The sequence below is a fragment of the Cervus elaphus genome, chromosome 32 (assembly GCF_910594005.1).
Source record: "Cervus elaphus chromosome 32, mCerEla1.1, whole genome shotgun sequence".
In the NCBI taxonomy this organism is placed as follows: Eukaryota; Metazoa; Chordata; class Mammalia; order Artiodactyla; family Cervidae; genus Cervus; species Cervus elaphus.
In genome coordinates this window covers 45,100,645-45,117,511 of record NC_057846.1, presented here as the reverse complement: position 1 = coordinate 45,117,511, position 16,867 = coordinate 45,100,645, and the positions used below count along the sequence as shown (strand labels likewise).

Genomic DNA, 16,867 nt, shown 5'->3' with positions numbered 1-16,867 from the left:
ATCATATGGTAGCCCTGTTTTTAGCTTTTAAGGAAATTACCTATTGCCCTCCACAGTGGCTGCACCAATTTACATTCCCAACAACAGTATAGGAGGGTTCCCTTTTCTCCACACCCTCTCCAGCATTTATTATTTGTAGACGTTGTGATCATGGCCATTCTAACCGGTGTGAAATGATACCTCGTTGTAGTTTTGATTTGTATTTCTCTAATAATTATCAATGTTGAGCATCTTTTCATGTGCCTTTTGGGCATCATATATGATATTCTGCTAAAAAGTTTGGTGATACATAAATTAAAATACATATAATTATTTGAGTCAAGATAATTTTTTAGCAATATTTCAATAGGATTTGTCTTAGCTATTGCTTGGAAAAAACCCATTTATAATATCAACCGGAATTTTTAAACAACTAACCCGTATTTATTGGATACTACGACCGTTGATCTGACCAGATCCCCCATACTGTTTAGCACAATCCTGTTCCACAGCACACCTACAACGCCAATCATCAGTAACACAATTACAACAGCCTCTGTCCCGCCACAGACAGGCCCAGGCCCGGTGCGGTCCTGACAGCCACGGTGCTTGGCGGCACCTAAGCCTGGGACCCCCTTCCTCACCCTGGCTTCACCACTCACTCTGTAGCACCTTAAGCTATTTCATGACACTCAGGTCTTACTTCCTGGTCTTAAAAACCAAATCACAATGTACAAAGTATCCACACCAACTGCTTTGTGCTTCAAGGCAAGTCTGAAGTTGGACCTCCTATATGCATTTATTTCATTTGGCTAACCCCTCTGATTAGCCCATGGTAAGAATTGATTTTAGCTTCACAAAGAGACTGTAACATTGAACCACTGGATGCCCGGAGGAAATATGTATATTTACATGGGGCTTCCTCATGACAGATAAACCACGGCGAGCTGAAGAGTAAAAGAATCAAAAAAGCCGGCACACAAGTCACCACTCTCTACCAAAACAGAGATTGACTGGCCTGTATTTGTTTTTGCTGGCAAAAACTGGTAAGCAGGTTCCTAGGCACCCTTGCCAGACCTATTAAACTGCGAGACAACTGGTTTACCTGAAACGGGTACAAACGTTAGGCGGTGAAATCGGAACTACCTTGGAGTCGACGGAGCTCTGCCGGGAGGGGGCTGTGTTCAGAGACCCCAGGGCAGTGCTTGCTTGTGACCCCTGCTACTTCCAGGGTCACAGAAAGACACAGGAACTGGGGCACAGCAGCTTGGAAAACCCACACGGAAAGCACTCTCCAGACCCCAATGCTCTTGTTTTTCTCTTTGAACCTCTTCTTCATTATGTGATAAAGTCTGGAGCTGTGGCCCAAACTTTGGCAGCATTTTAAACGAAATCTGAATAACGAATCATCTCTGGCAAACCCTCCAGGGCCACGGGCGCAGAAGGCTAGTGAGTGATGGGTTATGCATCTGAGAGCCATCAATCCCGCGGCTCCTTCTCCCCATGGTCCCCTAATATGCACCGTCCATCACGGTAACAGACTGGAGCCCTGAAGATGAATGACACCCGGGGCTGCCTGGAGCACAGGGGTGTGGCGAGAAGCCCCTGGCGATGCCAGGGGATGGGGGACACTGCCCGAGAGGCAAGTGGAGAAGGGAGGACATGTCCATGCAGAAAACTGGACGGTCCTAAGACCGGGCGGGGGCTAGGCAGGTCGTGGGTCTCCCATGCCTGGGACTTTCGCCAAGGTCAGGCTAGTTGCCACCACACAGCCGGTTGGTTTTATTTGGATCCCAGTTTGTAGATTTCCTTTTTTTTTTTTTTGGATAATCTCTAGAGTTAAAGTATAACAGTTTAAAGCTTTTTAAAAAAAAGTATATTCTCATCACCAGAATGTTTTGAAGGAAAACCCATTGAGATCAGCTTTTCTGGGGAAGAATACACCCTAAGACACACGTTCCTCCCCATCCTTAGAAACAGACATGGACATGCGTTGGCTTGATTGCAGTAAGGAAGGGAAGGTGCTTTTCCTCTGAGATGAGGAGCACACGAAGAGACAACTTAGCACCAATTGTTGGGGGCTCTGAGGCCTGTCACGGCAGGAACATCCCGTCCAACAGAATAACCTGCTCAGGACGCCGAGACTGAGCCTGGTCGGTCACTCCATGAAGTGGCACATTCTAAAGGACAACTGAGATCAGTGGTCCCCGACCCTTTTGGCACCAGGGACCGATCTCCTGGAAGACAGCTTTTGCACGGACAGGGGAGATGCTTTCGAGATGATTCAGGCACATCACATTTATTGTGCACTTTATTCCCATTATTATTACATCAGTTCCATCCACCTCAGATCATCAGGCATTAGATCCCAGAGGTCCTTTCTGAACTGTGGACCCACAGAGTCCATTAGCATGTGAAGGTGGGGATCAAAAGCCACTAAATTCTAGGACCGTTTGCAACAAAGCAGTAATAATGGAGCGAGAGCAAGGAATACGGGCCTGTAAACACAAAAACACACCACGCCAGTCGCCGCGAACAGACGCAAGCACTGCCAGCCGCTGTGTCTTGCTGATACTGACGTCCCCCTATGACACACAGGCATAAAAATCACACAAAGAGACCTTGGGCAATACCCAGCGATAACTGTTCTTAATTTCATCTCTTGGTGAACTCTCCAAAAGAAAATGTACCTTGGTTATGTATGTTATGTAAACTGTTACGCTGTTAACTTGGGAGACAAACTCTAACATAATTACCTTAACTCTAAGTGGCCTAAATATATCAATTTTAAAAAGGAGATTGGTAGAGTGGATTAAAAAAAGAAACACAAGGACAGCTATCTACAAGAAACTCACTTCAGATTTGACAAAATGACACATATAAACTGAAAGGAAAAGGATGAAGAAAGACATACCATGCAAACATTAGTGAAACAGGAGGGGCCGTGCAAGATAAAGCAGGGGGACTTTTCTTAGTGAGAAACTCCAGTGGTTGGACTTTTTCCAGTGGCTGAGAATCCGCCTTGCAATGCAGGGGACGTGGGTCCAATCCCTGGCCAGGGAACTAAGACCCCACAGGCCGTGGAGTAACTAAGCCTGCGTGTTGCAATTACTGAATCCTACGCTGTATCTAGAGAGTCCATGTGCCGCGGTGAAAGATCCCAAGTGACACAGCAAGGATCCTGCATGTTGCAACTAAGACCCAACACAGCCTAATTAATTTAAAAAGATAAAACAGACTTGAGAACAAAGAAACGTCCTAGAGACAAAGAGGAACATTGTCAAATAATAAAGGGATCATTCCATCAGGAAGACATAATGATCCTAAATGCACATGCACTGAACAGCTGAGTCTCAAAACATGTGGAGCAAAAATCAAGAAAGCTGAAAAGGGAAACCAACAATTCCACAATTATGGTTGGAGACTTTGGTCCCCTCGTCAGCAACTTACCGAACTACTAGACACAAATCAGAAAGGATACGGAAGAGGTGAGCAACAGTGTCAACCAACAGGATCTAACCAATATGTGCAGAATACTCCACCCAACAAAAGCATGACATATGTATTTTTGAAGCCCACGGAACTTTCAACTAGATAGCCTATATCTTGGGCCATAAACAAACCAACAATCTGAAAAGAACTGAAATTATATAGGGTGTGTTCTGATCATAATGAATTCAAAGGAGAAATGAGTAACAGAAAGATAAGGAAATATCTAAACACTAAGAAATCAAACAACACGCATCTAAGTAATCCACGGGCTAAAGAGGGCATCTCAGAGATAGTAAAACAAAATACAGTCAATTAAATAGTTAAGTGTTATAGGACATCAACCAAGAATAATTATTTTGAAATTGATTTTCAGTCATGTGTTTCTGAGAGCATTACACAGGCCTGTTATCTGTTAAGGTGCCCCTAATTCACAATGAAAGTGTGAGTAAGGGCCTGGCATGCTGCAGGGGCCCGTAAATACCTGCTGAGTGAATCGGTGCTTGGCTTTCTCTCCGTGGATGGAGGCAGGGCGCCGAAGCCAGGGCACCTGGGTTCAAGCACCAGCCGTGTAATTCTGGGCAGATGACTGCAGCTTTCTTTGCCCCTGTGTCCTCGCTTGCAATACACATGATTGCAATAAAGACCCGTCTCCAGGGTCCTTGTGAGGACTGAAGTACATATACAGCACTTAATACACAAAGCCCTTGAAGCGCTCAGTGAGTGTGAGCCAGAATATTATTTGAGGAGAAGGAAAGGAAGAAGAACGACTTTGGTTCCCCCCAGATGAAGGTCACGTGCTGGTTACAGAGAGGAGGTCAAGCACGTTTCATAATATTCCACCTGGAGAATCACAGCTTTCAGAGACCCGTGCCAGGGCAGGCACAGCCTTGAGAACTACCTGTGAGGCTGTCTCAGCTCTAGGGCTGGCATCTCTATCAGGGCGGCAGCTCACGTATGCACCTGCTCTCATCAGCATCCCCCAGGGGCTGCCCTGGCCCCGGCCCCAGAGATCCTGATTCAATGAGTGCAGCTGGGACACCCCGAGAGACCGCACAGTGCAGCAGAGGCCAGGAAGCATGCTTTAGAGACTGCAATCCCAAGGCTTCCACACACAGGGGTTCCCACACCCTGCGAGGCCGTCGCCAGAGCCCAGCGCTGCGCTGCAGAGCGGTTCTAGCAGGTGAGGGAAGACCTTCTCCACCCTGAAGCATTCTGACGCCTCACTCTGAACGGGACCAGGAAGGGAGCATTCCGGCTGCAGAGGCCTGGTGTGACGGAGGTTCCGTCCTTCAGAGGCCTGCCGTGAGCCTGAACGCCTGTGAACAAGCCTGAGACCAAAGGAGCCTCCCACCCTCGGCGCCTATTGTCCTTAAAAGGGCCATGCAGGGCGCGGTGCACCAGTAAGGGTCTCGAGATGCCCCGTTTTCCCCATTTGATAAAATCCACTTTAGGGGACACTTCCCTGGCAGTGCAGTACCTAAGACTTCACCTTCCAACACAGGGGTTGTGGGTTCAATCCCTGGTCAGGCAGCTAAGATCCCACATGCCCGTGGCCAAAAAAAAAAATCCAAAACATAAACAACAGAAATAACGCCGCAACAAATTCAATAAAGATTTTCAAAATAGTCCACATTAAAAAATCTTAAAAAATAAAACTAAAGTCTACTTTGGATTGTCAGCGTGTGAATGGTGGATCTTTCTATGAGAAGAAATGGAGGGGGAACCCTGGGGGCAGGAGGACACGCTGAACGTCAGGAGATGGCTCATCCAATGTGTTTACAACGTGCAATTCGGCTCGTGAACACCCACCCCGCAGGGCGACGGTCTTGTGAATGACACCCACTAGGGGGTGCAGACTGTCACGGTGAGAGCCGGTGGTCAGGGTGGCATGTGGGCCAGCCGTCCGGGCACCTGCAGGTGGGCCCCTGGTTCTGTCAGTGTTACTAATCTGATACAGCTGGATTTCTTCTTTTTCTCCCATTTTTCCCGTGTTGTGAAATCGGGATACTTCGGTTTTCGCACTAATTCTGTCTTCACTCTCATTCACATCTCAACTGTTAGTAGTTGAGGCTTGTGAATGCCAACTCTCTCCATTGAAAACACCTCCGTTCCTTGGCTTTCAAGGTACCACGTTCTCCTACTTCTCTGCCAGTTTCCCTAGCTGTTCCTTTCCAGCCTCCTGCTGGGTCACCTGTGGACGGGGCTGCCCAGTGGGACGAGGAGAACGCTCTTACTCCTCTCTGTTTCAAAGCCTCATACATCATAAGCTCTCAACAGAGTCCTGAGAGAGTGAAATGAATATACACAGCAGGACCATTTATTTCAATGTTTTGTCCTTTAACGTGAGGGATATTATCAACAATCTCATTTCAGGGGTCATTTCCAGGTGGGGCAGTGGTAAAGAGTCTGCCTGCCAATGCAGGAGACACAGGAGATGCAGGTTTAATCCCTGGGTCAGGAAGATCCCCTGGAGGAGAAAATGGCAACTCACTCCAGCATTCCTGCCTGGAGAATCCCATGGACAAGGAGCCTGGAAGGCTACAGTCCACAGGGTTGCAAAGACTCAGACACAACCAAGGGACTCGGCACAAACAAGTGCACACACGCAGAACATTCCAATGACACCCCTTCAGATTCCCAGATACCAAAGAAGACCAACACTAGCAGCTGGATTTTGTCCTCCAAAAATTCACAGGCTAACCACCCAGAGCATCTCAGAAGGTGCTATGTTTAGAGACACGAACTCTAAAGAGGTGATCATGTCCCCATGAGGCTGTTACAGGGTCCTAATCCAATTTGACTGGTTCCCTTATAAGATGAGGAGGTCAGGACACACAGAGGCACCAGGGATACATGTGTGAGGAGAAGACCACAGGCGGACCCAGTAGGGGCAGCCGTCTGCAGGCCAATGATAAAGTGCTCGGAAGAAACCAAACCTGCCCACACCTTGATCTTGGACTTCCAGCCTCCCGATTTGTGAGAAAATAAACGCCTGTTGTTTAAGCCCCTCCTCCATTGATGGTCCCTGCCCTGCAGTCCCGGGACCAGTGATGGCCACCATCAGTTACACGGGACCCACTTTCCCCGAGGATATCATGTGTATGTGCACAAGGGTGTGCACTTGTTCAGGAAATCTAATCGGAGAACTTAAATTTTCTCCAAGAATGAGCTTCATACAGTTTAGACATGAGAAAGACACAAGATAGACCCCTCTACCCACCCACCCAAAACACACACACACACACACGTGCGTGCACATGCATACACAGGCATGCATATGCTCTGCCCAGAGTCTGCCCACCTCCGGGACAGCAACGCGTCCCCTGGATGCTGAGGCTCAAGCCCCCAGCATCACCCCCGACTCCCCCATCTTGCTCATCCATCCACTGGCAAACATGCTGGCTCCATCCTCAAAACACGCCCAGCATCTGACCACTGCCAAGCATCTCCCAGTGGTCCAGCCACACCACCTGTGCGTAGTCCCTGTAACAGCCCAGGAGAGGTCGCCTGGCTTCCACCCGCCCCACGGTCTGCTCCGCACACAGCATCCAAAATCACCCTTCCAAAATTTAAGTCAGATCATGTTACCCCCTCAGCTCAAAACCAGTCAGGATCTCCCCATTTCACTGAGGCATGTAAAGTAAGTCCCCACAGTGGTCCATGAGATATGCACCTCCCCCCCACCCCACTGCTGGCTCCATCTCCCCTCTCTTCCCCAACAGCTCTGTCCAGCCCACACTGTCCCCCACCCCGGGCACCTGGCAGGTTCCCAGGATGATCCAGTGCCCCACCTCTCCTCTCTAGACACCCCCCCAGGTGTATGAAGGCCCAGCTCCCTCGCCTTCTCCACACTTCTGTCCATCTGTCACACCCCAGCACGACCTCATCTGATCACTGTATTTCAGACTGAAGTGTTCTCCCCAGAAGCAACCCCCCACACAACTTGTATGTGCATGTTCGTTGCTCAGTCGTGTCCGATTCTTTGTGACCCGCCAGGCTCCTCTGTGCATGAGATTCTCTAGGCAGGAATACCGGAGTGGGTTGCCATCTCCTCCTCCAGGGGATCGTCCTGACTCTGGGACTGAACCCAGGTTCTGCCGCATTGCAGGCAGATTCTTTCCCATCTGAGCTACAGCACCTTTATTCTTCCCTGATAAAGGAACCCATCTTTCCTCTTGATGTGTGATCTGCTCCTTCAGGCTTATATTTACTCTCTTCCCCAACTGGAAGGCAAACTCCATGAGCCAGACTCTCTGGGTTTGCACTTCCGGGGCCCCCAGTGCCCAGGACGGCCCCCAGTGTCCGGGACGGCGCCCGGCATGGAGCGGGAGCTGAGAGGCTGCTGCTGCTAACGCCCGTGTGACGGCCTCGGGATTCACCACACGTCCTCTCAGGAAGCTGCGGTGAAGAGGCATCCTTTCACCGTTATTTCTGGGGAAGAAAGTTAACCTACATTCAGACGCCAGCTCACACTTCCTGTATGACGCTTCCTTTCTGAAGGATTATCTCATTTTATCCCTCCCCTCAAGCTGACAACTCTAAAGAGCTTAAATTTTATTCCCAAAAGCTTGTGCTTTAAGATTTACTCACGATCTGCCCCCAGAGACTTATTTACTGGGTTGATATTTGAAAAGCACTATGAAATCAACTATATTCTAAAACACAGTATTGCTTTAGAAAGACAATTTCACTCCAACCGACACCCCCAAAGAGATGACCATTCCACCTCCCAGTGGTAGCTGTGGGTCCAGAAAGAAAAGGATGAGTTTCCTTTATTTCTGCTCCTGCTCGGTCCCACGGGTCCCAGGTCCCAAGGGCACTGGACATCCAGTTTCTGTGACAGGAGTGAGGACAGGGTCCTCCCACCCTACCAAGGCAGGGGAGACCACCACGTGCAAGGTCATGACAGAGTCTGCACCAAGTTCAAAGGCAGAACAAGTGAGCCTGGGGCCAGAGAAATGAGCATCTAAATCACAGTTAACATGATGAGTGGAAAGTCAGTAAGAATGATGGGTGAAATCTCAGACAAGAAAAACGGGCGGGCTTTGAAGGACCCCGCTACTCTACTTGTAAACGCCAGCAGGCATAAAGTCACACCACTAACAAACAAGCCTGCAGCTTCCGCCACGGGGCATCGTCCTCGTCTGCCGCTCGGAGTTCTCAGCACAGAATTGCCTTTTCACTCGCCAGCCAACCGCGAGACCCTTCCCCTGCCTCCATCTCCCGAGAGGAAGACACTGCAGGGATTGCGAAATCGTTGCACTCCCAGCCACAGGAGGCTTGGGGCTTGAGAATAAAAGCACCACAATACTGTAAAGTAATTAGCCTCCAATGCAAATGAAAATTAAAAAAGAAAAGAGAAAGGAAAAAAAATGGAACACGGCGGCCCCAAGGCAGGAACAAGAAAGAAGGAAAACTCACATTCTAAGATGTGCTGAAATAAATGTGAATACTGATAGTCATCCCAGGTTCAAAATTCCCTACATTATACACTTCCCAAGAGACACTCTCTTACATCAACAGACACAGCGCGCACAAAACTACGATTAGTCTACTTAATACAGACACTGAAATGTGACCGCCGATAACCACAATATTAATAACTGGGTTAGAACCGAACTCTAACTTTGTGAGGAGAACTTTTCAAAACTTCTTCCCTGGAAAACTTTTAACTTTGCTTATATTAAATGGTATTTTGGAGATGGGTCAAGAAAGGGAAATGAACTTACCACAACTGTTGTGTCTTAGGGAAAATTAATTATAATTCAGAAGAGTGTTAAGAAGCCAGGGAAGGAGTCTAAAAGATGTCTGGGGCTATAAAAATGCCTCCCCCAGGCCTACCAACAAATAACAAAAATAGTAGTAATAATTAACACTGACTGTGCTGGGGGATGCTATAAAAGTATTATCTGTATGAACCCATATATCCCGTGAGACAATCCTATGAGGTATTAGTAATGTCCACTTGGTGGCTCAGAGGTAAAGAATCTTGCCTGTAGTGCAGGAGACCCAGGTTTGATCCCTGGGTCAGGAAGATCCCCTGGAGAAGGGAATGGCTACCCACTCCAGTATTCTTGCCTGGAGAATCCCATGGATGGAGGAGCCTGGCGGGCTACAGTCTACGGGGTTGCAAAGAGTCGGACACGACTGAGCAACTTCTCACTCACTCACTGTGCAGACAGAGTGAGTGAAAGTCACTCTTTTTTCTCTTTACAGGGCAAAGTGCCCACGCAGTCCCCCACCACCACAAAGTATGCAGCCGAGTCGCCCACATTTGGGGAACTCACAGGGGTCAGCACAACCAAACTGCCATGGATAAGCCACACGCCCTGGGAAAAGCCAGCTTCGTGCTCACAGCATCTCCCATGCCAGCTAGCTACACGGCTGAGCTGAGATCTAAATCCAGGCAGCCAGGCTCCCAAGCCAAACTCATGAAAGAAGCCAGCAGAAGGATGGGATAGTCTAATACACATTCCCAACTGTGACACTGTGGAAAAATGTATACTGGTCTCTGCCCTGGTTCCCGGGGACCCTTGGGATGTCCCGGGTGACAGGCGCGTCTTTTGTTCTGTTGAGGTAACTCTGGGTGGGCTGCTGCTTGGGGGCTGGTCAATGGAAAGACAGAGTTGTGACTAGAAGCTTGGGAGTTTTCAGCTCCACCCCACATTCTCTGGAAAAGGGATGGGAGTGGAGTTAACAGTCCATCAGGCCTGTGTGATGACGCCTCCATAAAGATCCCAGAGGCATGGGGGTTCCGAGAGCATCCAGGCTGGTGAACAGGTGGAGATGCTGGCGGGCGGGTGGGACCCAGAGAGATCAGGGGAGCTCCCCTCTCCCCACATGCCTGCTCTACAGACGGCTCCAACCCGGATGCTCATCAGCAACCTCCAACACATCCTTCCATAAAAAACCAGCAAACGAGCAAAATGTCTCTCTGAGTTCTGTGAGCTGCTCTAGGAAATTAACTGAATCCGGAAGGGGACGTCGGAACCTCCAGCCTACAGCTGGTTGGTCAGAAGCATGGGTGATAACCTGGGGTCTGAAGTCGGGGAAAGTGGCAGCCTTGTGGGACTGAGCCCTTTACACCCGTGGAATCCGATGTACCTCCAGGTAGGAGGTATCAGAACTGAGCTGAACTGCAGGACACCCAGCTGGTGTCGGAGAAGGGCCTGCTGGATGAGTGGGGAAGACACACACACACACAGACACACATGCATACACACACAGACACACACACAGACACATACACACACAAACACACACACAGACACACACACAGACACACACACACAGAGACACACACACAAACACACAGACACACACAAATACACACACAGACACACAGACACATACACACATACACACATATACACACACAAACACACACACAGAGACACACACACACACACACCCACACAGACACACACACACAGACACACACACACACAGACACACAGACATACACATACACAGACACACACACATACACGCATACACACAGAGAGACACACACAGACACACAGACACACACACACACACAGTAATTGGTGCAGAGCTCTTTTCCCTGCCTGTGAATCACAGCAGAATGGGAGGGTTTGCACTTTACGTAGACCGAGATTGTAAAAACTAATTACATGCAGCTGTGATTGCAAATATGTCCAAGAAAAGACACTGGCTCCCCTTTAAAGGGCGGAAAATGCATCCCCTACATGTGAGGCACAGAGACAAGTGACGGGGGCCAGGTCACCAGAGACGGGTTAACAGCAGAGAGCGCCGTGAAGCAGAGGGTGAGGTGTCCCTGGAAGAGGGGGGAGATGGACCACGGGCGTGAACAGGGATGGTTACTACAAGAGAAAGGCCAAACGCACCTTAAATTAGCTTTCTACTTTAAAGACTCAAACACAGAGATACAGACGAATAAAAGCGTCACATGAAATCATCACTGTCATTTACTGAATAGTAAGTACAGTGCTTATTTTTATGTTCAGACCTTAAATTCCTAGTCACTCTCTCAGACGAAAAAATCAAATGAGCAAAACTTGACTCAGCACACTGCAGAGCCACCCTCTTCTCCGTCTCAAAGGAAGCTTTCTCCTTCCTCCCGTGCAGGCCAATCCCTGCTGCTATGCGTTCATGTATTCATTCAACAGACATCGCCAGCACCTATGTACCAGAGACTCCACTTAAGTGTCAGGGCTACAGAGGGATAGGAGAAGTGGGGCCTCCACTCAGGCTGGTGGAGGACGCAGAAAGCTTAGCCATCACAGGACACGGGTGTCGTGAAAGAGGAGGTCATGGGGGTGCGGCCAAATACCCCATCTCGGGTTTTCACCGGCTCCCTCGACAAATTCATCTTTCTCTAGCCCTATGAAGGAGTCGAGGACTTTCCTGGGGGTCCAGTGGTTAAGAATCTGCCTTCCAATTCAGGGGACACGAGTTCGATCCTCTGGGAAGATTCCACAGGCCGAGGGGCAACTAACCTGAGCCCACATCTGTTGCAGTGCGACCACCCCAGAGCCCATGCTCTGCAACGAGAAGCCTGACTGCGGAAGCTGGAGAGCAGAGCCGGCCCGTGCCAACTAGAGAAAAGACTGCAGCGACGGAGGCCCAGCCCAGCCAAAAGTAAATAAACAAAATTTAAAAAAGAATAACCCATTCACTGGAAAAAAAAAAAAAAAAAGCGCTGAGTACCTCTCATTTTAAATTTAAAACAAACAGAACCTCTCCCCTTCTATCTTCTTGCTAGGAACCTTTCCCTTGGGAAGCAAAGCCGAGCTGTTATCTCTCAGCTGCGGTGACTCATTGACAGACAGTTTCCAGCCCTACCAGTTCTACCCGAAGCCTCTCTCCGCAACTTGAATGGCACCAACAGACGCGAAATTCTGCTCCAAGCTCAGAAAATGACCCATCGCCTCCCTGGACTAATTACTGCCTGGGCCAGCTGCCTTCACGGGCCATCTGCTCTCTTGATGTCCCCAAATATCTCTCACTTCTGGATCCGCGGGTGAGAGCCGAGAGCATCCAGCAGCCAGCCCTGACCAACAAACAGCCCTGCTCGCCCACATGACTGCCCAGCTCCTCGTGAATCAGCATGCGGAACAGTCCCGATTTAGGCAGCTAAATATATGGCGCATTGTACAGACCGAGCTACAGATGGAAAGCAACAGATGCGAGGCTGCCGCAGCTCACACTGACTTTCACAAGACCTATTTTTGGAAAAGAAGGGAAAGGGGAGAGACAGGCTTTAAAAAAAGGCACCATCGACAGTAGGGTCTTCTTCCAAGAGGAGGAAGAAGAGGTGCCTTGTTCTCCTCTTTCTTGACATTTGAAGCGCCCGTTCCTCTTAGAGAAGTCCCGGGAAGGCTTTAAGGAAAGTTAGAAAGCAGAGTAAGATGCCACAGGGACCAGGATTCAGGGAGACAGCATCAGAGCTGCGGGGCATCACTGGAATGCAGGCTCCACCAGGGGCCAGGGATCCAGGGCCAGAGTCCCGCAGAGCTGGTGAGGGTGACCGCACGGCTCTCTGCTGGGTCCTACCCTCCAGCCAGACACCTGCCACCCACCACGACGAGGGCGGACACAAAGAAGCCGTGCTCAAGCCCCTTCCAAGAGGCTGGTCATCGCCTTCCTAAGAATGACTCGCCTCTGCAGGCTGGCAGCCTCCTCCAGCCCTGTTATTGAGGGTCAAGACTGCTCAAGAACGAGAACATGGCCTACAATGTTATTTTTCTCTTGTCTTGAGTCTCTAGAAGTAGGACAGAAATGCACGGACACCACCACCCTGGATTCTGCGTCTGTCCCAAACATCAGATTCTGTCACTTTGAGGAGATCAGACACTACTTTCTTTTTTAATCACGTCAACATCATTCAGGCGCTGCTATATCCTTTTGCAAAGTATAAGAGAAACAGATTGTTCAAGTAGGATGTCCGGAAACACAGCATCACCTATAATTCCACCACTTGCAAATAAGACTATAAATGCTTTGATACAGTAGTTTCATCTTCTTAATTTTTATAGTTAGATGTAAACTTAGTACTTTCACAGCTAAAATTACAGTTTTTCCATGATACAGGCTGTGTCCCATTCTATTAGTAGTTAATAAATGATTTTTGGTTTCTGAACAATAGAATACATTATGCAAAATGCCAGGCTAGGTGAATCACAAGGTGGAATCAAGACTGCTGGGTTAAAAATTAACCACCTCAGATATGCAGATGATACCACTCTAATGGCAGAAAGCAAAGAGGGATTAAACAGCCTTTTAAAGAAGGTGAAAGAGAAGAGTGAAAAAGTTAGCTTAAAATTCAACATTCAAAAAATGAAGTTCTTGGCATCCAGTCCCATCACTTCATGGCAAATAGATGGGGAAACAACGGAAACAGTGACAGGCTTTATTTTCTTGGGCCCCAAAATCACTGCAGATGCTGACTGCAGCCATGAAATTAAAAGACACTTGCTCCTTGGAAGCAAAGTATGACAAACCTAGACAGCATATTAAAAAGCAGAGACGTCACTTTGCCGACAAAGGTCCATCTAGTCAAAGCTATGGTTTTTCCATAGTCATGTATGGATGTGAGGGTTGGACCATAAAGAAAGCTGAGTGCCAAAGAATTGATGCTTTTGAACTGTGGTGTTGGAGAAGACTCTTGACAGTCCCTTGGACTGCAAGGAGATCCAACCAGTCAATCCTAAAGGAGATCAACCCTGAATATTCCTTGGAAGGACTGACGCTGAAGCTGAAGCTCCAATACTTTGGCCACCTGCGGTGAAGAGCTGATTCACTGGAAAAGATCCTGATGCTGGGAAAGACTGAGGGCAAGAGGAGAAGGGGGCAACAGAGGATGAGTTGTTTGGATGGCATCAACGACTCAACGGACATGAGTTTGAGCAAGCTCTGGGGGATAGTGGAGGACAGGGAAGCCTGGTGTGCTGCAGTCCATGGGGTTGCAAAGAGTCGGATACAACTTAGTGACTTAACAACAACAACATGATTTTACCAGTCTCCTATTGTCAGGCATTTGGGCTGTTTCTATTTTTTTCACTATTACAACCATTTCTACAGTGAACATTCTTGATGTAAACATTCATGGGCATTTTGAGAACAAGTGTTCAGAAATGAAAATACTGGGAAAAGGTATGAACATTTTAGCGGCTCTTGTCACAAACTGCCTTGCAGAATGGCTGTATCCACTTATATTCACATTACTAGGTATAAATGTTAATTTCACCTCACCTTACCAATGTCATGGACTGCAATTTTTATTATGGCAATTTAATATTCAATTTTTGTTTAATTTTTATCTATTTCTCACTTTTGCATGTGATTTTCAGGCACCCATGTCTCTTCTGTATGATCTGTTCATATCTTTTGCTCATTTATATTTCATATTTGTCTGGACTTAAAAGTTTAAGCGAGAACTGCTATCAGGCTCACTGTACCTTTAGCCATATAAAGTAGGGTCTGTTTAGATCTTACTCGGAGCATTTGATGTATGCCTCTCTGTTATTCACTAGTCTGCAAAGGACATGACTGATTCTGAATAAATTTGGTACATAATTGAAGGGTATGAGACATACTTTTATATTCACACACTTTATGTGAGGCCACACAGTCTACTATTTTTCATGAATTCCAGTGCCGTTGAGTTTGTGGGTAGAGGTTACTGAGATGAATGATTTCATTAAACATGGAGAGAAGGTCAAAGCATACTCCATACTATTAATAAACTCTACATATTCAAAAGTTGAGGAGGTTCGACCATGAATTTGAAAATGAATAAAAAGTTCAAACTATCGCCTTTGGGGAACATTGGCAACTAGTGAGAATCTCTTCGGAAATGGCTGTAATTTCATAGGGTTTCAATAACAAAATATTACCGACATGAGAACTATGGGGACTCCTTCCAGAGAAGCCCACAGCCCTCATCCTAAGGCCCGCCAGCACAGCCCCCAGGGTGGTGCCCGATGCACAGCAGACATTCAATAATGTCTGTTGAATAAACACCTATCTCCAGGTGCCAAAAAAGGTCCATCTAGTGAAAGCTATGGTTTTTCCAGTAGTCATGAACGAATGTGAGAGTTGGACCATAAAGAAGGCTGAATGCCAAAGAACTGATGCTTTTGAGATATGGTACTGGAGAAGACTCTTGAGAGTCCCTTGGACTGTAAGGAGGTCCAACCAGTCCATCCTAAAGGAAATCAGTCCTGAATGTTCATTGGAAGGACTGATGCTGAAGCTGAAACTCCAGTATACTTTGGCCACCTGATGTGAGGAACCAACTCATTAGAAAAGACCCTGATGCTGGGAAAAATTGAAGGCAGGAGGAGAAGGGGATGACAGAGGATGAGATGGTTGGATGGCATCACCGACTCGATGGACAGAAGTCTGAGCAAGCTCTGGGAGATGGTGATGGACAGGGAGGCCTGGTATGCTGCAGTCCGTGGGGTCGCAAAGAGTCGGACATGACTGAGCGCCTGAACAACCACCGAGGGTGCCGACCCCTCCTGACCTGATTCAGATCGCGTCTCCCGCCGCTCCCCTGTGTCCAGCTGGTTCCTGCACCCCATCCCTGGCGGGGCCCCTGAACTCTACACCACGTGCTCTGCATGGCCACCCTGCCATATGCTGCCAAGCCTCTGCAGGGCCTGGCACCCACTGGACTGGGCTTGGCCCTCAAAGCTTTTGTCCCTTCAATAGCAGCGGGAGGCCCAGCTGAGTGTTGGCCTCACATCTGGCCCACCCTGCAGCCAAGCTCCTAGGCCTCTGCCAATGGTCACCGACCAGCGATGGCACGCAGGCTTTTGGTTCTTACGCTTGAATGCTTGGCCTCGGGCCAATGACAGTGTGCTTGGAAGATGATTTCCAAACTGGAAAGTCATTGTTAAGGCAGTCAGTTGACTACAGTCAGAAACATGCAAGCAGGGATTCTTTGTCTTCCTGTCTGTTGAATTAATCTCAGAGCAAAAGTGAGATATGGGTCTTCATTCTTCCAGCCCCTGCTCCACTTCCCCATCCAGTCTCTGCCTGTATTGGTGTCTCATATAAAGAAAGACATGATTTAGCACTTACATAAAGGGGAAAGAGGTTTGACATCAATAAATACCACTGCTGCCTAAAATCCCCTTTTGAAAAAGCGTGATGTAAGTATATTCCTGGCAGCTTGTTCATTACACACTCTGGAGAAATGCCTATGGAAAAGTCCAGGGGACCTCCCTGGGAGTCCACTGCACCCCACCCTCCATACTTCCACACAGGGGCAAGGGTTCGATCCCTGGTTGGGGAACTAAGATACTGCTGCCTCGCAGCATGGCCAAAAAAAAAAGAAGCCCAGAACTCTATTTCTGCTGTTGTTCAGTCGCTAAGCTTTTGGTTGGACCCCAAAGCTACCACCTCC

At 48.2% G+C, this 16,867-nt stretch overlaps 1 protein-coding gene and 1 non-coding gene across 21 annotated transcripts in view; both read right to left on the bottom strand.

The window, feature by feature from the left end:
- The window catches only part of CSGALNACT1 (chondroitin sulfate N-acetylgalactosaminyltransferase 1), a 321,323-nt gene that overhangs the window by 52,139 nt on the left and 252,317 nt on the right, over positions 1 to 16,867 (bottom strand). The gene's annotated exons all lie outside the window — the stretch shown is intronic.
- Positions 9,685 to 9,851, bottom strand: LOC122688133. The gene has a single exon (XR_006339351.1). It is a non-coding gene; the product is annotated as a U1 spliceosomal RNA (small nuclear RNA).